Source organism: Oncorhynchus nerka, linkage group LG15 (genome assembly GCF_034236695.1).
Source record: "Oncorhynchus nerka isolate Pitt River linkage group LG15, Oner_Uvic_2.0, whole genome shotgun sequence".
NCBI classification, from domain to species: domain Eukaryota; kingdom Metazoa; phylum Chordata; class Actinopteri; order Salmoniformes; family Salmonidae; genus Oncorhynchus; species Oncorhynchus nerka.
The window spans coordinates 77,071,107-77,096,744 of NC_088410.1; the positions used below are offsets into that span (position 1 = coordinate 77,071,107).

Below are 25,638 nucleotides of genomic sequence, written 5' to 3' on the forward strand. Positions count from 1 at the left end.
TCAGACCCTTTACTCAGTACTTAATTGAAGCCCCTTTGAAGCCCCAGCGTTTACAGCTTCAAGTCTTCTTGGGTATGAAGCTACAAGCTTGACACACCTGTATTTGGGGGGCTCTCAGTATCTCAGATTATCTCTCTGTATCTCAGTGCTAGAGGCGTCACTACAGACACCCTGGTTCAGATCCAGATTCTACATTGTGGAATAATAGTGAAGAAGTCAAAACTATGAAAGCTGTCATCAAAGCAAAGGGTGGCTACTTAGAAGAATCTCAAATAGAAAATATTTTTTGATTTGTTTAACACTTATTTGGTTACTACTTGATTCCATATGTGTTATTTCATAGTTTTGATGATTTCATTATTATTATACAATGTAGAAAATAGTAAAAAATAAACAAAAATCCTTGAGTGTGTCCAAACATTTGACTGGTACTGTACATGCTTCTCTTATGAAATTAGGATATAAGACACTGATTGGCAGGCCACATGAACATGTCAGTTATAGTTAAGAACTAAGATACAATATGGAAATTAAAGACTCACTCTTTGTTACGATAGTGTCATTTTTACCTCAGATGAAAAGCTAGAAAGATAGATATACTGTTCGTTGAATGGGTGTTTTTCCTGACCTTGCTAATGCAGGTCTATACTGTGTTTGAATTTAGAGTTGGCTTGCACAAGAAACACAGTCAGGGCCGTGGTAAGATGGAGAGATTTAGTCCCTCAGGGCTCAAAGAGCACCACCATCTATCAGCAGTAGAAATTGAATGGGTTGTGTTTCTCTGAGCTTCACAGATTAGATAGGCATAGATGTTGTGCAAGCAGAACAGAGGCTACCAGTATGCTTATCTTGCTTCTGCTACTGTTGTAGGATCAAGCATAGCACACTGACACAACTCTGGGGAAACCTTCTGTCTGTCTGTCTATCTGTCTTTGGAGATGACGTGTTCTAGTTATTAGTTTAGAGAGAACATCCCTGTACCCTGGAGTATAATGTCAGGCCTGTACTATTTCCACACTAAGCAGCCCAGGGAGAATTCATTATGTATTGTAGATGGGATGTTTGGTAATGTGTGATTCCCATTGGAGTGTTCTCTGCGTATTTGTATTATTAACCATATGAAAGTGAGGTTCATCAAAGGTGGCTTAGGTTTGACAAACTTTTTTTAAACCCTCATACTACCGACGGGGGTAATTTTAAACCTCATACTACCGACTGGGGTCATTTTATCCCTCATACTACCGACTGGGGTCATTTTGACCCTCATACTACCGATCGGGGTCATTTTAACCCTCATACTACCGACTGGGGTCATTTTGACCCTCATACTACTGACCGGGGTCATTTTAACCCTCATACTACCGACTGGGGTCATTTTGACCCTCATACTACCGACCGGTGTCATTTTAACCCTCATACTACCGACTGGGGTCATTTTAACCCTCATACTACCGACCGGGGTCATTTTAACCCTCATACTACCGACTGGGGTCATTTTGACCCTCATACTACCGACTGGGGTCATTTTGACCCTCATACTACCGACTGGGGTCATTTTGACCCTCATACTACCGACCGGGGTCATTTTAACCCTCATACTACCGACCGGGGTCATTTTAACCCTCATACTACCGACTGGGGTCATTTTGACCCTCATACTACCGACCGGGGTCATTTTAACCCTCATACTACCGACTGGGGTCATTTTGACCCTCATACTACCGACCGGGGTCATTTTAACCCTCATACTACCGACTGGGGTCATTTTAACCCTCATACTACCGACTGGGGTCATTTGAACCCCAGAGACACATTTTCTATCATAGCCCAAAGGTGTTTTTTTTCTGCTTCAAATTTTCATGACCTTGTCAATAAACTTGTTCTTAACAATTCTAAATCATTTTTTAGTGTTTCTGTATCAATATAGACTTTGAAAAAAAATGTATGTTCTAAACTAAAAATGTAAACAGAACAAAACTTTCTTTTCATATACAGTGCCTTGCGAAAGTATTCGGGCCCCTTGAACTTTGCGACCTTTTGCCACATTTCAGGCTTCAAACATAAAGATATAAAACTGTATTTTTTGTGAAGAATCAACACCAAGTGGGACACAATCATGAAGTGGAACGACATTTACTGGATATTTCAAACTTTTTTAACAAATCAAAAACTGAAAAATTGGGCGTGCAAAATTATTCAGCCCCCTTAAGTTAATACTTTGTAGCGCCACCTTTTGCTGTGATTACAGCTGTAAGTCGCTTGGGGTATGTCTCTATCAGTTTTGCACATCGAGAGACTGAATTTTTTTCCCATTCCTCCTTGCAAAACAGCTCGAGCTCAGTGAGGTTGGATGGAGAGCATTTGTGAACAGCAGTTTTCAGTTCTTTCCACAGATTCTCGATTGGATTCAGGTCTGGACTTTGACTTGGCCATTTTAACACCTGGATATGTTTATTTTTGAACCATTCCATTGTAGATTTTGCTTTATGTTTTGGATCATTGTCTTGTTGGAAGACAAATCTCCGTCCCAGTCTCAGGTCTTTTGCACACTCCATCAGATTTTCTTCCAGAATGGTCCTGTATTTGGCTCCATCCATCTTCCCATCAATTTTAACCATCTTCCCTGTCCCTGCTGAAGACAAGCAGGCCCAAACCATGATGCTGCCACCACCATGTTTGACAGTGGGGATGGTGTGTTCAGGGTGATGAGCTGTGTTGCTTTTACGCCAAACATAACATTTTGCATTGTTGCCAAAAAGTTCAATTTTGGTTTCATCTGACCAGAGCACCTTCTTCCACATGTTTGGTGTGTCTCCCAGGTGGCTTGTGGCAAACTTTAAACGACACTTTTTATGGATATCTTTAAGAAATGGCTTTCTTCTTGCCACTCTTCCATAAAGGCCAGATTTGTGCAATATATGACTGATTGTTGTCCTATGGACAGAGTCTCCCACCTCAGCTGTAGATCTCTGCAGTTCATCCAGAGTGATCATGGGCCTCTTGGCTGCATCTCTGATCAGTCTTCTCCTTGTATGAGCTGAAAGTTTAGAGGGACGGCCAGGTCTTGGTAGATTTGCAGTGGTCTGATACTCCTTCCATTTCAATATTATCGCTTGCACAGTGCTCCTTGGGATGTTTAAAGCTTGGGAAATCTTTTTGTATCCAAATCCGGCTTTAAACTTCTTCACAACAGTATCTCGGACCTGCCTGGTGTGTTCCTTGTTCTTCATGATGCTCTCTGCGCTTTTAACGGACCTCTGAGACTATCACAGTGCAGGTGCATTTATACGGAGACTTGATTACACACAGGTGGATTGTATTTATCATCATTAGTCATTTAGGTCAACATTGGATCATTCAGAGATCCTCACTGAACTTCTGCAGAGAGTTTGCTGCACTAAAAGTAAAGGGGCTGAATAATTTTGCACGCCCAATTTTTCAGTTTTTGATTTGTTAAAAAGGTTTGAAATATCCAATAAATGTCGTTCCACTTCATGATTGTGTTCCACTTGTTGTTGATTCTTCACAAAAAAATACAGTTTTATATCTTTATGTTTGAAGCCTGAAATGTGGCAAAAGGTCGCAAAGTTCAAGGGGGCCGAATACTTTCGCAAGGCACTGTATGTTTCTCTGGAGACATAATAGCAAGTTATCCATACCACCAGAGGGTGGAGGGGTACCTGTGTCACAGATTTTGACCAGATAGACAGATCATCTGCAGAGATATAGCTGTACCACGTATCAAATGACTGTGTACAAAACCAAAATGGCCTTATTTTTGTGCATATATAAATCTGATAATGGTATACAACATATGCTAATTGTTTAAATACTTGATAGAACTGCAATACAAAACTTAGATACACTCTGAATGTACACAGAGAGATGTATTGGTATGTTTTCTCCAAAAAGTAGTTATTCTAGGAGAAATGTAAAAGCGTATTTATTTGAATCCAGATATTCTCTGGAGATGTACTGTTAAGTTAAACATATCCTCAGAAGGTGGAGGAGGACGTGTTGGAGTGATCATGGCCTGATAGACAGATCACCTGCAGAGATGGAGCACCTAATGGGCTCGCATATACTGTAGTTATAACTGGGTATAATGACGTATGACTGTATTGGTGTGTATTTTGCCAAAAAATAGTTATTCTATGGAATTGCATATTAATACCAGAATTCCTATAAAATCGTCCAATATTCTACATGTACAACTTGTTATGGTATTTCCGTTGCTATAACATTTGATTTGAAGTGACTTTGAGGATTTGGGCTAACTTTTTAAAGCCTCCTGCAATAGGTCCTACCACTCCCATTGTTTCACAAGCAGTAATGCTGATGCTAACTGTAGGGTAAGTGAATAAATAAAACTAAGCCATAGTTGTGGTCATTGTCTCTCAGGATCAATGGATAAATAACTTTTTGTCAATAAAATTATGTATATTAAAATGTTTTATGATATTCCAATCAAATGATGGTAAATCTGCTTTTTAGTACTTGTGGATTGAACACATTTTTTTAAGGAAACATTTGTATTTAACTGTAATTTTGCTAAATGAATAGTCTGTTTTGGTTATTTTCTATTTCATATAACATTATTTAAATGTATAATGATGTTTTGCTTTTTCCAATAGTTTCTTCTTGGGATCAAAATGACCTCAGATGGTGATCCATGCATGTAAAATACGTGACACGGTATGGCAGACCACAGTAGAATGTCAATTATAGTTAAGAACTAAGATACAATAGTCAAATTAAAGACCGTCTTCGTTAAGAAAGTGTAATTGCTACAGCAGGTGAAAAGCCTAACATGAAATAAGATGGATATACTGTTAGTTGAATGGATGTTTTTCTTGACCCTTGACACCTGGTAATGCAGGTCTATGCTGTGTACAAGATAATGCCCATCTGATGAATTTAGAGTTGGCTTGCACAAGAAACACAGTCGGCCGTGGTGAGATTTAGTCCCTCAGGGCTCAAAGAGCACCACCATCTATCAGCAGTAGAAATTGAATGGGTTGTGTTTCTCTGAGCTTCACAGATTAGATAGGCATAGATGTTGTGCAAGCAGAACAGAGGCTACCAGTATGCTTATCTTGCTTCTGCTACTGTTGTAGGATCAAGCATAGCACACTGACACAACTCTGGGGAAACCTTCTGTCTGTCTGTCTGTCTATCTGTCTTTGGAGATGACGTGTTCTAGTTATTAGTTTAGAGAGAACATCCCTGTACCCTGGAGTATAATGTCAGGCCTGTACTATTTCCACACTAAGCAGCCCAGGGAGAATTCATTATGTATTGTAGATGGGATGTTTGGTAATGTGTGATTCCCATTGGAGTGTTCTCTGCGTATTTGTATTATTAACCATATGAAAGTGAGGTTCATCAGAGGCAGCTTAGGTTTGACAAACTGCTTTGTTAAATGTCAGAATGTGTCCTCATGTGTATGGTTTGACATCATGCAAGAAATGCCAGATTAGATTGCTTTACAGTACAGAGTGGGAGGGTGGGCAGAACCGTCTTTGTGACAATTTACACCAGAGCTAGCTAATATATTCAGAATATATTCCTTTTGAGAGGCACTTTTTTCAGTTGAATGTAGGACAGAAGAATTTCCTATGATTGAAGACAATATAAATATTGACCAGTTTAAACATTACCGCAAGGGGGTTTATTCTGACCAAGGGGGTTTATTCTGACCAAGGGGGTTTATTCTGACCAAAATGAAGTTGTTTAACAGTTGGGTCTGTTGCACTATCTTTATATGTGTGAGTTTTGTATATTGTTTATATGAGAGATGGTATATACAGGAGGGTTTACTTTTTCCCTTATTGTGGAGTCTGGCCATAATCTATCCCTCCCCTTCTCTCCTCTCTCTTCCCAGTACCTACATGGATCAGAACCTATTTCACACTTTCCCCTGTTAGGAATCCTGCAGTGATGGATCCTGGGTCATTTCGGTCTTTTTTGCACAATTCACCTCTCTCTCCACCTCTCATCCCCCCCAGTAGACCTTCCTTAATGCATTATCTATTCACACCCACACACAGAATAAAAACTGAATAGAATAAAAACTGTTCAGCAGTCAGCCACATTGAGATAGATGGAGGGAGGGAAGGAGAGAGAGAGACAGCGAGAGAGAAGGAGAGAGGCAGTAAAGGAGGGGAGGTACAGAGCAGAGAAGAGGTGGGGTAGAAAAGCGAAGGAGAAATAGAGGGTTGGAAAAAGAGTGGGAGCAGTAGAGAGTAAGAGAGACAGGGGAGAGTTCACGGCTAGAGGAGGTATTGAAACACTATTTCATTAGTCACTCTCTCTGTCCCATCCATGGACCAGGGGAGGTAGTGAAAGTAATTTAACGTACATCTATAATTAATTTGCTCTCTTTGGGCTGTTGCATGTGATTGGTCTGTGCGGCTGAGCTTGATCGGGTGATGGAGTGGGTTTATTACGTGTGTGTGAAGGAGCTTGCGTGGCGGGGCACAGGGCCACTGACACTGTAATGCTGTAGCCATCACTACAGCACCAGGTTGAGCAGGGAATGTGGGCCGATGCTGGCCCCTAACTCAAACACCCACACGTGCATGCATGCACAGACATACACACACACACAGCTTCCTGAAGGCAGAGATGGGAGTCACAGCACGTAGCACAGCCCGAGGCCAATGTTCTACCACTATGTGTCCCACTATTGTCCCATTTTGTGTCCCACTATTGTCCCACTATGTGTCCCACTATGTGTCCCACTATTGTCCCACTATGTGTCCCACTATTGTCCCATTATGTTTCCCTGTAACGAATCTCTTCTTCATCTGAGGAGGAGTAGGAAGGATCGGACCAATATGCAGTATGGTAAGTGTCCATGTTAATTTATTAGACTGAACACACAAAGCAAAATAACAAAGTGAATGAAAGAAACGAAACAGTTCTGTCAGTTCTGTCACAAAACAGAAAACAACTACCCACAAATCCTAGTGGGAAAACAGGCTACCTAAGTATGGTTCTCAATCAGAGACAACGATTGACAGCATCCTCTGATTGGGAACCATACCAGGCCAAACACATAGAAATACAAACATAGAGCAAAACATAGAATACCCACCCACATCACACCCTGACCAAACAAAAAAATAGAAACATACAAAGCAATCTACGGTCAGGGCGTATTGTCCCATTATGTGTCCCACTATCTTCCCATTATGTGTCCCACTATTGTCCCATTATATGTCCCACTATTGTCACATTATGTGTCCCACTATTGTCACATTAAGCGTCCCACTATTGTCCCACTATGTGTCCCACTATTGTCCCACTATGTGTCTCACTATTGTCCCACTATGTGTCTCACTATTTCTTTCCTTTCTCTCTTCTCTCTCTCTTTCTTTCTTTCTCTCTCTTCCTCCCTCAATGTGAGCACACACTTTTGCTGCTTCTGTACATTTCCTGTACCGCCCCCTATAGCCCCTCTGCAGATGTGCCGATGCCTTCCTCCAACCCCCCACCCCCCTCATTTCTCATACTACTTTCCTCTCCTATCTCTGACAGAAACTCACTTAATGGTCTTCAGAAATGTATTTCTTACCCAGAGTCCTTTTCACAAACACAGTTCAAACCAAACTGCCCTCAGTGCTGGTTCCTTTTGAAACTCCCTGCTCTTTGAATCCTGTCTTTTTGAAGAGAATAACCTCTGCATCTCTTTCTCAGAAACCCAGGCTCACACACATACACACGCACACTCTCACACTCAATCTCTCTTTCTCTCTTTCTTTCTTTCTTTCTTTCTTTCTGTCTTTCTTTCTTTCTCTCTCTTCTCTTCCTCTTCATCTCTCCACTGAATGTGATTAAGGCTTTGTAAGCAGATGTTGAGTGGGTCAGTAGGTGCTTGGACTTTGCCAGAAAGTTGCTCACATGTCTGGTTTTAATGGGCAGCATATGGAGAGGATGACTGATGAGTGGTGAATCGTGATGACAGGTGCTGAGTCATCTGTCGCACTGAGCCCCAGTGCACAACAGGCCAAATCAAAGGACACCTTCAACCCCCTCACACACACACGCACACAGCGCACACACAACGCACACACACAGCACACACACAGCACACAACCTCTGAAGTCTTACAGGTTGACCACACATTGCACAGCACCAGGTGCCTCAGTTTCACACTCTTTACTTTGCTATTTTGGATTCTCTCATCTCCTCAGCTTGCCTTGTGTCTACACACACCCACTCAGTCACACAATATAGAAAACATCTTGTTCTTTAGTAGGAAGTAATTATGTTTTTGAGCAACACGAGACATATGGTTTAGGATTTAATGTTCTTCATGTTAATTTAATGTTCTTCTCTGGTTAATAATGAGAGGGGGAATAACTACAAACTGGCCTCCAGATTGCTTATTCAAGAGCGGCCTGTACATTTATTTACCTTGCCTGAGGCAGAAAAAAATCTATTTGCTTCCACTTATGCAGGGAAGATAGTGTTCTTTGGTCATGTTTATTCATTCTATTGGTTGGGGAACTATAACCTACTGCACATAGTGATAAGACAACCTTTCTCCATCCATCTCACATGTGCTCGACAAACACAAATAGTCTGTACCCCTCCTATCAAAGTAGTGTCTCTGTGCTGGAGGTCAATCCAGCTCATTTATACTGAGGAGATTATTTTGTGTAATTGGGACTTTTGAGGTAACGACACCCTATAAATTGGAGATGAGAGATCTAGATGACGCAGGGCCCAAATGTATTGCTATTCCATGGCAACTGCCTCCGCAATAAGGTCACAGAGGAGGTGTTTAATTAGTCCAGCATGGCTGTCCCAGAGGAGGGGCTTTTTATTACCTCAATATGTCATAGGAATGCATCAGCAACCAACATGCCAACTACCGAAGAGAGACAGCGAGAGAGAGAAAGAGACCAAGAGCGCGAAAGAGAAAGAGAAAGAGAGCTAGAGCGTGAGAGAGAGAAAGAGAGCTAGAGCGCGAGAGAGAGACAGAGAGAGAGAGTGAAAGAGAGTGAAAGAGATTGAGGAAGCGAGAGTGAGAGGAAGATACAAAGAGGGAGAGAGAGAGGGGGGGGGGGGCGTGGGGGAGGGGGGTTGGGAGAAAGAGAGGAACAGAGAAAGGGAATTGGAGAGAAGGAAAAAACTATGTAGTGTAGCTTCTTGCTGTCTTATCACTGAGTTGAGCATTAATTTCACTCATTACTGGTTGGTGTTTTTTGGAGATGGGTGGCCAACTGATCTTTGGGCCACTGGCCAGCAGAAATGAATGGCATCTGTTCAGTCCTGCCTGTGTGAACGTGGTGCCAATCGAACATGTCTCTTCTTCACAGTAGAATGTTTTTGTTGTTGTCAGCCCTGGCCCTGCCTGTTTGTTACAGTGGATCCCTATGTTCAGTAACATACCTATACTAATGAGCCTGTCCAGACCTGGGAGGACTCCTGGGTTGCCCCTAACTGTTATAATTATAGCTCAGTGCCCCTGACACACTCTGAGCACTAACACCTGCAGGTGGCCTCTTCACTGCCTGTCTAAAACAGAACTGATCTGGAGGGCTGGTTTTTGAGAGAAGAGCTGTGTGACAGGTGCACATTTCCGATTTCTAGCTATCCCAAGGTCACTAAACATTTCAGTATTCTGAATAAGTCACAGGCAGTGGAGGTAGGCTACTGTCTACCTACAGTGGTGGTGTAAACTCTGGGCTACGATCTGGGTGACACACATAGACACACCCACACACGCACACACATAGCATGTAGGGGGAAAGTGATTGATTAGGTTTTTAAAAGTCTGATGTGGACCCACGGCCAGTAATTGGCACAGTGCTTTGTTTTTTTTTGTATTCCTCCAGGGCTTGATCTATGTCCCCTCTCACATTCAGAATGATTTAAGAAAGCAATTTGAGAACTCAAGTAGCTGCGGGGTGGGAGAGCAACAGGCAGAGTTGTTCTGTGATTTTCTCAGACACTAGAGGTCAGTGTTGCTCCACTGTTGAAGTTTCAGGGCAGCGTTATCTGAGCTGTTTAAATTCTCATCTGACTGTTGCCCAGTAACTAAGCACTGCAGTTGAGGCTGATTGAGCCAGGGCTGATGGCAGTCTGACAGTCTCTGGTCACTCCCTGCATAAAGCTGAGGTTAGACCAGCTGGAGGGCTTGATAAACTGGGCGACTGGAGCAGTTATCTTCAGATACATTATGTCATGCATAATCTGATTCATCAACTACGTATTTAGTGATAATAAAATATAATAGTTTTTTTGTATTACAATACATAATGAAATGTTTGATAAAGGATCAATAAATAGATTGAATGTATGTGGACTGAAGAATATCTACTACAAAAGTAGGTTTGTGTGAAAAGTGATGCAAAAGAACACTGAGAGAATCATATTCAGGGAATATTTTTTAAACATTTTATGTTTATTTGATAAAATTAAACATTTATTTAACTAGGCAAGTCAGTTAAGAACAAATTCTTATTTACAACAATGGCCTACCCCAGCCAAACCCAGATGACACTGGGCCAATTGTGAGCCGCCCTATGGGACTCCCAATCACGGCCGGGTATGATACAGCCTGGAATCAAACCAGGGACTGTAGTGACGCCTCTTGCACTGAGATGCAGTGCCATAGACCGCTGTGCCACTCGGGAGCCCCAATGGAATATGAAGGGGCGAGAGGTTGATATGTGTCAATAGGATTTTGACATGGTGTAAAAATGAAGAAACAAACACACATGAAATGATGAATTCATATTGTGCTGTAAATTCCCCCTCCTCCTTCCTCCTCTGTATTGATTGCTGGACGTGTTGTTGTTAACATTTAGATTTGATTACTGCTGACATGCAGGCCAGGGCTGAAACACAGGCTGGTAATGACTGGATGCGCCTTGCATATTAAATATAGAATGGATCCTGCAGGAGTAATTAATATCGCACTGTGGTTATGGATTTCCTGGCAGAAACTGACAATCAGATTTGCATGGCTAGAAAGTTCCTTACATGGTTAAATGAATCCTTACTTCCTCTTCTCTCTGTTTGATGGGTTTCTGACTCGGTCACAGTTGTCTTTGGGGTCTCAAGCTAAAACTAGGTGTTGAAATTTGAGTTTTTTTCACCTTTTCACAGTTAAGAGGAAGGCATTCTGGTCATTTCACAGTTGTGGCTGGGAATAGTGGAGGCATGCATGGGGGACATTGGGTCTGTAGTGTTGTTGATACCCTTGACATAGGGCTTTTCTTTCGCTTTACGGCATGGTGCCTTTGCTTAAGTGTGAAGCTCTTGCTTTTTACAGGTCCTGGTGTTTCTTGTTGCGTGCCATGGCCCTGTTAGAATATTCCAGGCCATTCTGTGTGGCTCTGGAGGGAATCATTCTTCTGTACCTCATGTTCCATTTGACACTGGATTGTGTTCCTCTCTTCTATCACCTCAGCTCTCCAGAGATTCCATTGTGGTTTCTCAAAAATCATTCCACTTTAAAAGGTGTCAGTTTAGTTGCAGATTATAATGCAGTCAAGATGTTGGAGAGGATATTGACCTTGCGGTAAACATGACTATGACATGACCACTTATTTTATCATAATACTGTATATTGCTATATTTCAGCAATGTCAGTATCATCGCTGTCTTTGACCCCTTGTTATTATATTAAACCTGTTATTACCTAGTTATACATCAAACATCTTGGAAGGTCATTTAGTTTGTAAGAAATCCTCAGTAGAGTCCTTAGAACAATGTCATAAATAATGCTATTTTCTGTAAATAAGCACTTCGAAAAATATAGCTACCACAGTGCCTCTGAAAAGATGAAGTGTTCTTGGTGCTGAAAACATGCCCTTGAATCATCTCTCCTGCATAATAATCCCTCTCTGAAGTAACATTTAAACCCTTATGCGTGAAATATCAGGTGTTTGTGTCCATAGCTCCTGTAATGCATCTTTGTCCTTTTTTTGGGCCCCTGCAGATGAGATGACTGATTCTCCTGCATCTGTGTTCTTCTCACAGTCTGTGTCATTTCCAGGCCAGCGCTCCCCTGGGAGACCCCCCTGCCCCGGGTCTGGCACACATAACACATTGGCTCTGTCACCACTGCTTATTTTAGAATGGCCTCCTTGGCTGCATGCGAGAAGTTGAACTTCATGTAAATCATATTAATACATTTGGTCCAAAGTTGCTCTAAGGATTTGGGCATGCTCTGGTGAGAGACTGACAGTAATTCTTATGTTCTGCAGGGGCTACATCCACAGTCTGCTGGCTCTGCTGTTTGTGTTGGAGAGAAATGGATATAAAGGGGGTCACTATCAATTCTGAAAGATCACAGAGAATATTTGCTGCAGGACATTGGAACAAAGCTGTAGTGTAGGGTTTACAAGGTTGTTTATCAGTGTGTGTGTGTGTGTGTGTGTGTGTGTGTGTGTGTGTGTGTGTGTGTGTGTGTGTGTGTGTGTGTGTGTGTGTGTGTGTGTGTGTGTGTGTGTGTGTGTGTGTGTGTGTGTGTGTGTGTGTGTGTGTGTGTGTGTGTGTGTGTGTGTCTGTGCATGCGCATGTAAGAACATATTTTGGTGATGTTCAGTTACCCACAAGAAACAAAAACAGGGATTGTATTTGTTCCATTTAACTCCTGCTGCTTGCTCAATAGCTCTCTCCACTGTCTTCATGTCCTCCATTTCAGCCAACACCTGGGTCCCCATCATAAAAACAGAGAGAGAGGGGAAAATGGACGGAGAAAGCGAGGGATCAAGAGAGAGTGAGTGAAAGAGAGAGACCGAGACAGGGAAGAGGCAGGGAAGAGGCAGAGAAAGAAAGAGAGAGATAAATAAACAAAGAGCGAGCGAGCGGGAGGAGGAGATAGAGATGATAGATGAGATGAGATGATGAAAAATAAAATCCTTTTGTCTTCACTTTAAGCACAGCTCAGTAGCTGGGCCAGCCATTGATTAGAGTGTGACGTAATGTTAATGTGATCAATATGTGCCGAGCTGATAAGGATGTTCACAGAAAGTGAGGCTGTCATCTTCCTCCCTCACCTCGCCTGGCCTCGCCACAGAGCCAAGGAGGGGGAAGTAGAGGAAGAAGAGAAGAGGTGGATGAAGGGAGAAGAGGAGAACAGGAGGAGAGGAGGAGACTGGCCTATCTTTATCTCCACCATGAGCTAATTGCTCCAAGAGATCAAAGTGCCTCATCGTTAGGGAGGTACTGGATAGAGAGTAGAATGATGATGTCACTTGCTTATGTAACCCTCTCACCACGACTCCAATAGATCAGCACAAGGAGAGGGAGAGGTTTTGGATGGTTGAGGGGCAGCTTTTGGGGAACTGTGGGGAATCTTTGATGGTTGGTTGCCTGGTGGTTGGGAGCTTGGCCCGGTGGGCGGTGGCCAAAACGGATCCCCGTTTTGACTTGGTGGGAGAACCCTTTGGCGAGAATGCCAAGAGTGTGCAAAGCTGTCATCAAGGGAAAGGGTGGCTATGTAGTAATAAATACGTTTTTGGTTACTACATGATTCCATATGTGTTATTTCATAGTTTTGGTGTCTTCACTATTATTCTACAATGTAGAAAATAGTAAAAATAAAGAAAAACTCTGGAATGAGTAGGTGTTCTAAAACTTTTGGCCGGCAGTGTAACTACATACACTTTATAGAAAATTTGCTCTTTTAGTATTTCTCCAGCTGGTTTCCTGAAAAAGAAAGCCTCCACTTCTATGTCAAAGATAAAAAAAAACACTGTAGTAAATACTATAGTAATGTCTGCAAAAACACTACAGTAAATGCTACAATATATTATAATCTGCAAAAATACTACATTAATTACTATAGCACATACTACAGTCCGCAAAAACACTACAGTAAATACCACAGTATAGTAAAGTCCGCAAAAACACTACAGTAAATACTACAGTATAGTAAAGTCCGCAAAAACACTACAGTAAATACCACAGTATAGTAAAGTCCGCAAAAACACTACAGTAAATACTACAGTATAGTAAAGTCCGCAAAAACACTACAGTAAATACTACAGCATAGAACATTCTGCATAAAACACTACAGTAAATACTACAGCATAGAACATTCTGCAAAAACACTACAGTAAATACTACAGCATAGAACATTCTGCATAAAACACTACAGTAAATACTACAGCATAGAACATTCTGCAAAAACACTACAGTAAATACTACAGCATAGAACATTCTGCATAAAACACTACAGTAAATACTACAGCATAGAACATTCTGCAAAAACACTACAGTAAATACTACAGCATAGAACATTCTGCAAAAACACTACAGTAAATACTACAGTATATTATAATCTGCAAAAATACTACATTAATTACTATAGCACATACTACAGTATAGTAAAGTCCGCAAAAACACTACAGTAAATACTACAGCATAGAACATTCTGCAAAAACACTACAGTAAATACTACAGCATAGAAAATTCTGCATAAAACACTACAGTAAATACTACAGCATAGAACATTCTGCATAAAACACTACAGTAAATACTACAGCATAGAACATTCTGCAAAAACACTACAGTAAATACTACAGCATAGAACATTCTGCATAAAACACTACAGTAAATACTACAGCATAGAACATTCTGCAAAAACACTACAGTAAATACTACAGCATAGAACATTCTGCAAAAACACTACAGTAAATACTACAGCATAGAACATTCTGCAAAAACACTACAGTAAATACTACAGCATAGAACATTCTGCAAAAACACTACAGTAAATACTACAGCATAGAACATTCTGCAAAAACACTACAGTAAATGCTACAGTATATTATAATCTGCAAAAATACTACATTAATTACTATAGCACATACTACAGTCCGCAAAAACACTAGATTGAATACTACAATAAAGTCTGAAAAAACACTACAGTGAATACTATAATATTTATACCATGTTATAGTATACTATAACACTTTTATGTGGGTAACCCTTGCTGCAATGCTGGAAAGCTATAATCTCCACAGCAGCAGGCGATTTCAGGTCAATTCGACAGATAGATGTTTAACTAGACTTTCTCTGGACTTGTTACAGGTTAGTCAAATGAAAGATGCACTATGCAGTATTCGCTCCGCCATTTCCTGGTTTCTAAAATGTAGTTTGCCTAATAGTTCACCTAATTTCAGTTTATGTGACAAAACAAGAAAGTATAGTGTAGAGCCCTCAAACTATGGACTTCGAAGCCAGTTCCACTGTGTTTTTCATTGTTCCCCTCGAATCAGGCACTGATTTAGACCCGGGACACCAGTTGTGTGCAATTAAATATCAGGAATGTTGGCATTTGATGTTACTCTTCAATAACACAGATCCAAAGCAAATCAGGGGGAGAAAAAAAGATTTATTCAAAGATAAAACCAAATCATAGATGTTGTGCTGAGAAGTAGATGTTCATTCTTCCTTATCCTCAGTGATTCTTTCCATAGAACAAAGAGGCAGGATATAGTTTTATATCCGAACCCTAGCCTGTGGTTGACCAATTAGAATTCCTTGCAATAAAACTGTTTCAGCTGTCTTTCGTTGTCTCTGATTGAGAACCATACTTAGGTAGCCTGTTTTCCCACTGTTAGTTGCGGTTGGTTATTTTCTGTTTAGTGTTGGTTGCACCTTGCAGAACTGTTTCGGCTATTCTTTTGTTGTTTTGTATTTGAGTGTTCAGTTCAGTATATTAAAAATGAATACGTACCTCGCTGCATTTTGGTCTGACGATTCCTCTTCTTCTTCCGATGAATGCTGTGACACTTGCATTTCTATAAAACACAAAGGGTATATTTTACTTGCTGCTACAATAAGAAATACATTTCAAACAAAGTTATAAACAATAAGTATTAACAGGTGTCATGATGATGTCCCTTACGACTCCTACCACATCCTATTAGGGTGCACACATCCTCAAGGGTGTGTGCTCAGCCCCCTCCTGTACTCCCTGTTCATCCATGACTGCATGGCCAAGCACGCCTCCAACTCAATCATCAAGTTTGCAGACGACACAACAGTAGTAGGGTTGACTACCAACGATGACGAAACAGCCTACAGGGAGGAGGTGAGGGCTCTGGGAGTGTGGTGCCTGGAAGACAGCCTCTCACTCCACGTCAACAAAACAAAGCAGATGATTGTGGACTTCAGGAAACAGCAGAGGGAGCACCCCCCTATCTACATCGACAGGACCACAGTGGAGAAGGTGGAAAACGTCAAGTTCCTTGGCGTACACATCACTGACAAACTGAAATGGACCACCCACACAGACAGCCTGGTGAAGAAGGTGCAACAGAGCCTCTTCAACTTCAGGAGGCTAAAGAAATGTTGCTTGTCACCTTAAACCCTCACACATTTTTACAGATGCACAATTGAAAACATCCTATTGGGCTGTATCATCACCTGGTATGGAAACTGCACCGCCCGCAACCGCAAGGCTCTCCTGACGGTGGTGCGGTCTGCCCAGCGCATTAACGGGGGCAAACTACCCGCCCTCCAGGACACCTACAGTACCCGATGTCACAGGAAGGCCAAAAAGATCATCAAGGACATCAACCACCCGAGCCATTGCGTGTTCACCCAGCTATCATCCAAAAGGTGAGGTCAGTACAGGTGCATCAAAGCTGGGACAGGGAGACTGAAAAACATCTTCTATCTCAAGGTCATCAGACTGTTAAACAGCCATCACTAGCACATTAGAGGCTGCTGCCTATAGGCATAGACTAGAAATCACTGGCCACTTTAAGGAATGGAACACTAGTCACTTTAATAATGTTTATATATCTGCCATTACTCATCTCATATGGATATACTGTATTCTATACTATTCTACGGTATCTTAGTCACTTAATAATGTTAACATATCTTGCATTACTCATCTCATATGTATATACTTTATTCTATACTATTCTACGGTATCTTAGTCACTTAATAATGTTAACATATCTTGCATTACTCATCTTATATGGATATACTGTTTTTTCTATACTATTACACTGTATCTTAGTCCGTTCATATGTATAACTCATTCCTACTGAGATTTATGTGCATTGGGTATTTGTTGTGTAATTTGTTAGATATTACTGCACTGTTGGAGCTAGAAGCACACGCATTTCGCTACACCCGCAGTAACATCTGCTAATCACGTGTATGTGACCAATAAAATTGGATTTGATTTGATTTTGACTAGGAGGAAACTCACAAAATAAATAATTGTCTGCAAGACAATAATATTCAATCGTCCTATGAAAGTAACATGTCCTAGTTTCAAGAGAAATTGACATTTCACCTAGATATCCCTAATATGACGACTGCGGTGTACAACATAGAAGCTTATCAGGTTCTGATCATCTTACTATGCTTCTTCACCCAAGATTGACCCCCGATTGCTAATCAATCAGTTCTTCATTCTCCAGGCTCCGCTTAGTCATCAAAATGGATAATCTTGCAATGAGTGACATGTATCCATCGTGATTTTCTCTGAACTTTCACTGCTGACCTTGTTATGAGCAAAACATGATAAGAACCTTCCCAGTTTGGTCTTAATGTCTCTGTTCCATATTGTTTTACCATCACCCACTGTCCTGGTTCTACGTCATGTCCCCCCTCGGGAGTTATTCTCCTCTTTTACTTGTCTGTCTGCTTCCCCTTCTGCATTAGAGAGTTGTATGCAATAGTTAATCAATGTGTCACTCACAAAGTGAACGTTTGTTTTCCTCAAATCTAATGTGCCTGGTATCACATTGTCCATTATAGTAACTGCCCAGCCTGCCTTCCTCACACCCTCCTTTACAATGCTTGAACCATCTGTGTACAAGATAAGCTCCGGTTTTTCCTACGGATGCCTCTTAGTAAACCCATCAGAGAGCTGATCCCAAACCAACTCACAACAGTGGTGTTCAAGTAATGTGGTGTCTGGAGGAAGCATCAGCGTAGCAGGATTACATGGTGTGTCACGTTGTATGATGATGTTATACAACTTTTGAAGTTAATGTAATACCATTTGTAAGTGAGAGAACCACTCTGGAAAAGGGCAGGACAGCTCCTCCGGATGTGAACATGAAAAATATTTTAGATTCACTGTCTAGTGACATGAAGAACCATTTCAAAGTAGAGAAGTGTAGGCAAGAGATAATAAAGAAATATTCCGTCATTGTTGACAAAGATGGAACATGGAATCTGTCTGATATGCAAAAAGCTTAGGGAAAAATACAGAGAATGTCTAACTCGTTGACAAAAACACGATGATCTTTAACAGTGTTTGCCAAAATCAGAAAAAGGGAAGATAAATGCTGTCTTGAGAACCGTGATAGGACATTAAAGAGAAATAAAGAGACTTTGAGGGCTCTTGGTGAACAGATAAAAACATTAAAAGAAGAAATTCAACAATTACAGGCAAGGGTCGTAAAAGCAGACTTGGTCCCAACCTGTGGACCTTTTGTTCCCTCAGGCTGAATTGCGCAAGGATGATAGGGTTTCAAACATCTGGTCTGCATTGCGTGGCTTTGAGTTCATATATTCTGACAGCGGTGACAAACAATGTCTTAGGCCAACCAGAACACAGGCTGTAAAAGGTAGTAAAGACAAACCTCTGGTGACAGTAATCACACATAAATCAGCATCTCCAAAACAGTTGGATGAATGGTCAAAAACTTTGAAGCATCCACGAGACAGGGGTATGAAGATGTGGGACCCCGTATCTCTACTTGCACATCATCATCTGCACATCTATCACTCCAGTGTTAATGCTAAATTGTAGTTACTTCTCCACTATGGCCTGTTTATTACCTTACCTCCCTAATCTTACTACATTTGTACACACTGTATATAGACTTTTCTATTGTATTATTGACTGTACGTTTGTTTATCCCATGTTTAACTCTGTGATGTTGTTTTTGTCGCACTGCTTTGCTTTATCTTGGCCAGGTCGCAGTTGTAAATGAGAACTTGTTCTCAACTGGCCTACCTGTGAAATAAAATGTTTTTTAAAATGTTGAAGCGTTACACAAAACTCTACAATCTGCATCCTTATGATGGGTTACAGTTATTAGCCTTTGTTTTGAACAACCATGAACATGGTGTTGTTGATGAAAAGATTTAAAGAGCTGTGGGTGGTGAGGAGCAAGATGTGGTCGATGGATGGAGAGCCATACATGTTTTCCTTAAGAGTCTGACCAATGCAACCACCAATTGGGCAGAGATAACCAATGTGTTCAAAAACCGAAAGAACCGTTTGTTGAATTTGAAGGTTTAGAGCAGAAGTGGTTAGACACAGTGGGTTACCTGACATGGAAGATGAAGATACACTCAATTCCTCCAAAATGGGCCAATCACTCAATCTATACACAATGATTTGCAAAAAAACGTTTGTTTCCACAACTACTGATTGGGAGAGACAAAACCACGGCAACATCATGGAAAGGCTGCCACGACTGGATAGAGACATCAGTCAACATAATAAACCAGCTGTTATCAGAGTTGTGCAGGTTCCGAGTGAAACCAACAACATTATTCGTTCAGCAGAAGAGAAACCTGGTGTACAGTTGAAGTGGGAAGTTTACATATACCTTAGCCAAATATTAAATCAAATGTATTTGTCACATACACATGGTTAGCAGATGTTAATGCGAGTGTAGGGAAATGCTTGTGCTTCTAGTTCCGACAATGCAGTAATAACCAAAGAGTAATCTAACTAACAATTCCAAAGCTACTACCTTATACACACAAGTGTAAAGGGATAAAGAATATGTACATAAAGATATATGAGTGAGTGATGGTACAGAGCGGCATAGGCAAGATGCAGTAGATGGTATCGAGTACAGTATATACATATGAGATGAGTATGTAAACAAGTCATGAGATGAGTCATGTAGGATATGTAAACATTATATTAAGTAGCATTGTTTAAAGTGGCTACTGATATATTTTACATCAATTCCCATCAATTCCCATTATTAAAGTGGCTGGAGTTGAGTCAGTGTGTTGGCAGCAGCCACTCAATGTTAGTGGTGGCTGTTTAACAGTCTGATGGCCTTGAGATAGAAGCTGTTTTTCAGTCTCTCGGTCCCTGCTTTGACGCACCTGTACTGACCTCGCCTTCTGGATGACAGCGGGGTGAACAGGCAGTGGCTCGGGTGGTTGTTGTCCTTGATGATCTTTATGGCCTTCCTGTGACATCGGGTGGTGTGGGTGTCCTGGAGGGTAGGTAGTTTGCCCCCGGTGATGCGTTGTGCAGACCTCACTACCCTCTGGAGAGCCTTACGGTTGTGGGCGGAGCAGTTGCCGTACCAGGCGGTGATACAGCCTGACAGGATGCTCTCGATTGTGCATCTGTAAAAGGTTGTGAGTGCTTTCGGTGACAAGCCGAATTTCTTCAGACTCCTGAGGTTGAAGAGGTGGACCAATTCGGTTTGTCCGTGATGTGTACGCCGAGGAACTTAAAACTTACCACCTACTCCACTACTGTCCCGTCGATTTGGATAGGGGTGAGCTCCCTCTGCTGTTTCCTGAAGTCCACGATCATCTCCTTTGTTTTGTTGACGTTGAGTGTGAGGTTATTTAGACAACTGCAGGGATCTACAGTTCAGAGCCATCCTATTTGGACGACGAAGAAAAAGGAGTGTGTAACTTTGGATATGGAACCAATGTATTTGTCATGTGTTGCCCCACCGTTAGCAAGGAAGCTATGGCCGCTACTAAAGTAGTGATTAAAGATCTATGGGACATGGGTATAGTTGAAACGACACATTCTGCCAACATGTTGTTCATACTCTTTCGACAATGAATCGAGCTGCACAGGTCATAGCTGCTCGTTGCTCCGGTCCTCATAGGGTAAGAGTTGAATACCCCTTGTGTAGACAGTCATTGTACCATTTAAACTGCAGTGAAATATCTTTTCCATAACCAAAAAATATTATTTACAGCTGTTTGAAGCTGGTGTACAAAACCAAAAGTAAAATAAGCAAATATTAAACTTATGAACGGGAAGCATAGAAATAGGATGCACAGAACAATGTCCGCAGTTTTCCAGTCAAATTGGGCCACTTCAAAAACTATGCCGCGGGTGAAAATGTATTGGTCGTGGGTTGGAGGTTTTTGGGCTATTTCAATGTTGGCCTATAACTTCAGTTTACTGTTGTTGTAGCCTTGTGTTATTATGCAATTATTAATGGACATGTTTAGTTAATGAAATTGGAAGTTATCAAAGCTCTATTGCAATTGCCGATCAGTTATTAGAACACGGTAGATTGATGGTAACAGTAGTCAGATTAGGCTACAGGTTTAAAACAGATAAACACTGGCTGTTGTTGACAAGCATATTCAGTTACTACATATATTATTCATATTTAATTCAGTGATTGAAATGATGACCCCATCCTCAGTAGCCTATTACAGCAGGCTATTGGGAAACACAAGCACTTCTTACCTCGAAATCAAGCTATTCATGTTGAAGAAATTAGTTTGAACTAAGCATAATTGGAACTAAGCATGCTGCTAAATTGTTCAGTTTACATCTTGCCTACAATAGGCATAGGCTACTGTAAACTGTCTGAAATTAGGAACGCATCACTGTTTTTCTATTCTGAATCCTTAATGCTCATATTGAATCCATAATGGTGTCCAGAGTGAGAGCAAATGCAACTGCTTACAGGACCACCTAGCAAGCAGGTCAAAAAATGTGTTGATGACATGCCCCAGCACACGTACATATGTTCTGCGTCTGTTTGGAAGGCCGTAACATGAGCACGTCTAGCTACATGCTTTGCTAATCATTTGTGCACCATCTGGTCTCTGGTGACTGAACTAAAGTAGGCTAGCCACTCAGTTAGTTTCTCACTTATCAATTGCTATGGTAACAATAATGATCAGAAAAATGGTGACAACAATTGTGAGGAAAATTTAACTTTTCATAAATGTAAAAATGTATTTGAAAATAATTGATCCAAAGGCATATAAAAATGGCATGTAAAATGTTGTAGAGCCTTCTAGCCAAGAATCCCCATGAATCTTCGAGATTGAATATTTTATCATGTTCCCCCTGCCAAGACAAACATGAACGCTCACACGCACGCACGCGTGCGCACACACACACGTGCGCACACACACACACACACACACACACACACACACACACACACACACACACACACACACACACACACACACACACACACACACACACACACACACACACACACACACACACACACACACACACACCAGTTGTCATTGAGGACAGGCCTACAGGAGAGCCCTGAGCATGTGTCCTTGGTTTGATCTACATGCCGGTCACTCTTAATGGGGATGGTAGCCGAATACCTCATCCCCCTTTCACCACCCTCCACTCCCCTGCCCAGTCGGCCCACCTCTGGACCCCCGCTGTTCTGTCAGAGTGCTCCGAGATGCCCCCTACTCTCCTGCTGGGAACTGGGGGGTGTTGGCGGCTCATGTAGGGAGCAAATGGAGCGGTGTGAGAGGCAGGGGGGGGGGCTAAGACGGTCTCTGTGGATGTCCCTCTCTCAGAGCTGAGTCGATGAGCTGCCCTCTCTCTCTCTCTCTCTCTCTCTCTCTCGCTCTCTCTCTCTCTCTTTCACGCTCTTGCTCTCTCTCTCTCTCTCTCTCTCTCTCTCTCTCTCTCTCTCTCTCTCTCTCTCTTTCTCTCTCTCTTTCACGCTCTCGCTCTCTCCATCTCCATCTCTCCCTCATGGATGCCGACAGGGTGGCCCTTGGGGCTTGTAAGTTTGTTTAAGCTGCATAATTCATGAAGGGCGACATAGTAGCCCTGCCCGCGTGACTGTCTTCGTACACTGGGCCTGACACGAGCAGCCCGGACAGCTGAGGGGGTCCTCTGAGGACTGACATTACCTCAGCAACGACATGGTAAAGGGTGAGCGGTGTTGCCACGACACGACACCCAGGCCTTTACCTCCACCTATATATACATCGTCCTCTCTCTCACTACCAGTCTTTTCCTTCTCCCTCTTTCTGTTCAGTCTCACCGCTGTGTATAGAAGTGACAAGGGCTGCCAAAACATTGCCTCTATACCAGCCCTCACTGACCCATACCTATCTCAATGGAATGACCTCTCTCTGTAATGACACCTTCCTTCTCTTTTCCTCTCACACATAAGTTACACATACAGTACACACATTAACCTCAGGCCTTCTGCTAACCTTCTCCTCCTCTTCTTAATTCTCTCCCAGGTCATATCTTCCTTCACCTCACAACCCCCTGACCCCCTTTCTCCCAGGTCATATCTTCCTTCACCTCACAACCCCCTGACCCCCTTTCTCCTAGGTCATATCTTCCTTCACCTCACAACCCCCTGACCCCCTTTCTCCCAGGTCATATCTTCCTTCACCTCACAACCCCCTGACCCCCTTTCTCCCAGGTCATATCTTCCTTCACCTCACAACCCCCTGACCCCCTTTCTCCCAGGTCATATCTTCCTTCACCTAACAACCCCTGACCAACTTTCTCCCAGGTCATATCTTCTCTCACCTCACAAACCCCCTGACCAACTTTCTCCCAGGTCATATCTTCTCTCACCTCACAAACCCCCTGACCCCCTTTCTCCCAGGTCAAATTCTTCTCTCACCTCACAACCCCCTGACCTCCTTTCTCCCAGGCCATATCTTCCTTCACCTAACAACCCCCTGACCAACTTTCTCCCAGGTCATATCTTCTCTCACCTCACAAACCCCCTGACCCCCTTTCTCCCAGGTCAAATTCTTCTCTCACCTCACAACCTTCCTGACACCGATCGCCTGTGGGACATGTCTCACCAATCACCACCTGACCCCCCCAACCCCTTCCCCCTCTACCCAATAAATTGCTGTCTGCCCATCCAGATCCCCTCTGTCTTCAGTAGCATCTCTATTCTCCTCCCCTCTCATCCTTATCACCTCCTGACACCTTCACCCTCTCCTGACATGGCCTCACCCTCCCCTTTCCCTCTTTCCCTCTCCATCTCTTGTCCTCCTCTCTCCTCACTACCTGACCTGACCTCACTCAATTCAATTCAATTCGGGCTTTATTGGCATGGGAAACGTGTTAACATTGCCAAAGAAAGTGAACATTACACATACAGAAGTTTCAAAACAATAAAGACATTACAAATGTCATGTGTGTCTCTAATATGGTCATACATTGGACAGGAGGTTAAGAAGTGCAGCTCAGTTAAGAAGTGCAGCTCAGTTTCCACCTCATTTTGTGGGCAGTGTGCACATAGCCTGTCTTCTCTTGAGAGCCATGTCTGCCTACAGCGGCCTTTCTCAATGGCAAGGCTATGCTCACAGAGTCTGTACGTAGTCAAAGCTTTCCTTAAGTTTGGGTCAGTCACAGTGGTCAGGTATTCTGCCACTATTTACTCTCTGTTTAGGGCCAAATAGCATTCTAGTTTGCTCTGTTTTTTTTGTTAATTCTTTCCAATGGGTCAAGTAATTATCTTTTTGTTTTCTCATGATTTGATTGGGTCTAATTGTGCTGCTGTCCTGGGGCTCTGTGGGGTGTGTTTGTGTTTGTGAACAGAGCCCCCGGACCAGCTTGCTTAGGGGACTCATCTCCAGGTGATGGCTTTGTTGTGGAAGGTTTGGGAATCGTTTCCTTTTAGGTGGTTGTAGAATTAAATGGCTCTTTTCTGGATTTTGATCATTAGTGGGTATCGGCCTAATTCTGCTCTGCATGCATTATTTGGTGTTCTATGTTGTACCGGAGGATATTTTTGCAGAATTCTGCATGCATGAGTCTCAATTTCGTGTTTGTCCCATTTTGTGAAGTCTTGGTTTGTGAGCGGAGCGCAGACCTCACAACCATAAAGGGTAATGATCTCTATGACTGATTCAAGTGTTTTTAGCCAGATCCTAATTGGTATGTTGAATTTTATGTTCCCTTTGATGGCATAGAATGCCCTTCTTGCCTTGTCTCTCAGATCGTTCACAGCTTTGTGTAAGTTACCTGTGGCGCTGATGTTTAGACCAAGGTATGTATCGTTTTTTTTGTGTGCTCTAGTGCAATGGTGTCTAGATGCAATTTGTATTTGTGGTCCTGGCGACTGGACCTTTTTTGGAACACCATTATTTTGGTCTTACTGAGATTTACTGTCAAGGCCCAGGTCTGGCAGAATCTGTGCAGAATATCTAGGTGCTGCTGTAGGCCCTCCTTGGTTGGTGACAGAAGCACCAGATCATCAGCAAACAGTAGACATTTGACTTCAGATTCTAGTAGGGTGAGGCCGGGTGCTGCAGACTTTTCTAGTGCCCACGCCAATTCGTTGATATATATGTTGTGAAGAGGCTGGGGCTTAAGCTGCATCCTTGTCTCAACCCACGGCCCTGTGGGAAGAAATGTGTGTGTTTTTGCCAATTTTAACCACACACTTGTTTTTTGTGTACATGGATTTTAAAATGTTGTGTGTTTTACCCCCAACACCACTTTCCATCAATTTGTATAGCAGACCCTCATGCCAAATTGAGTCGAAGGCTTTTCTGAAATCAACAAAGCATGAGAAGACTTTGCCTTTGTTTTGGTTTGTTTGGTTGTCAATTAGGGTGTGCAGAGTGAATACATTGTCTGTTGTACGGTAATTTGGTAAAAAGCCAATTTGACATTTGCTCAGTACATTGTTTTCATTGAGGAAA

The 25,638-nt window shown here is 42.2% G+C and overlaps 1 non-coding gene across 1 annotated transcript; it reads left to right on the forward strand.

The window, feature by feature from the left end:
* The first annotated feature begins 13,637 nt into the window (after positions 1 to 13,637).
* On the forward strand, positions 13,638 to 13,692 carry LOC115143808 (U7 small nuclear RNA). The gene has a single exon (XR_003865705.1). It is a non-coding gene; the product is annotated as a U7 small nuclear RNA (small nuclear RNA).
* Positions 13,693 to 25,638: the final 11,946 nt, after the last annotated feature.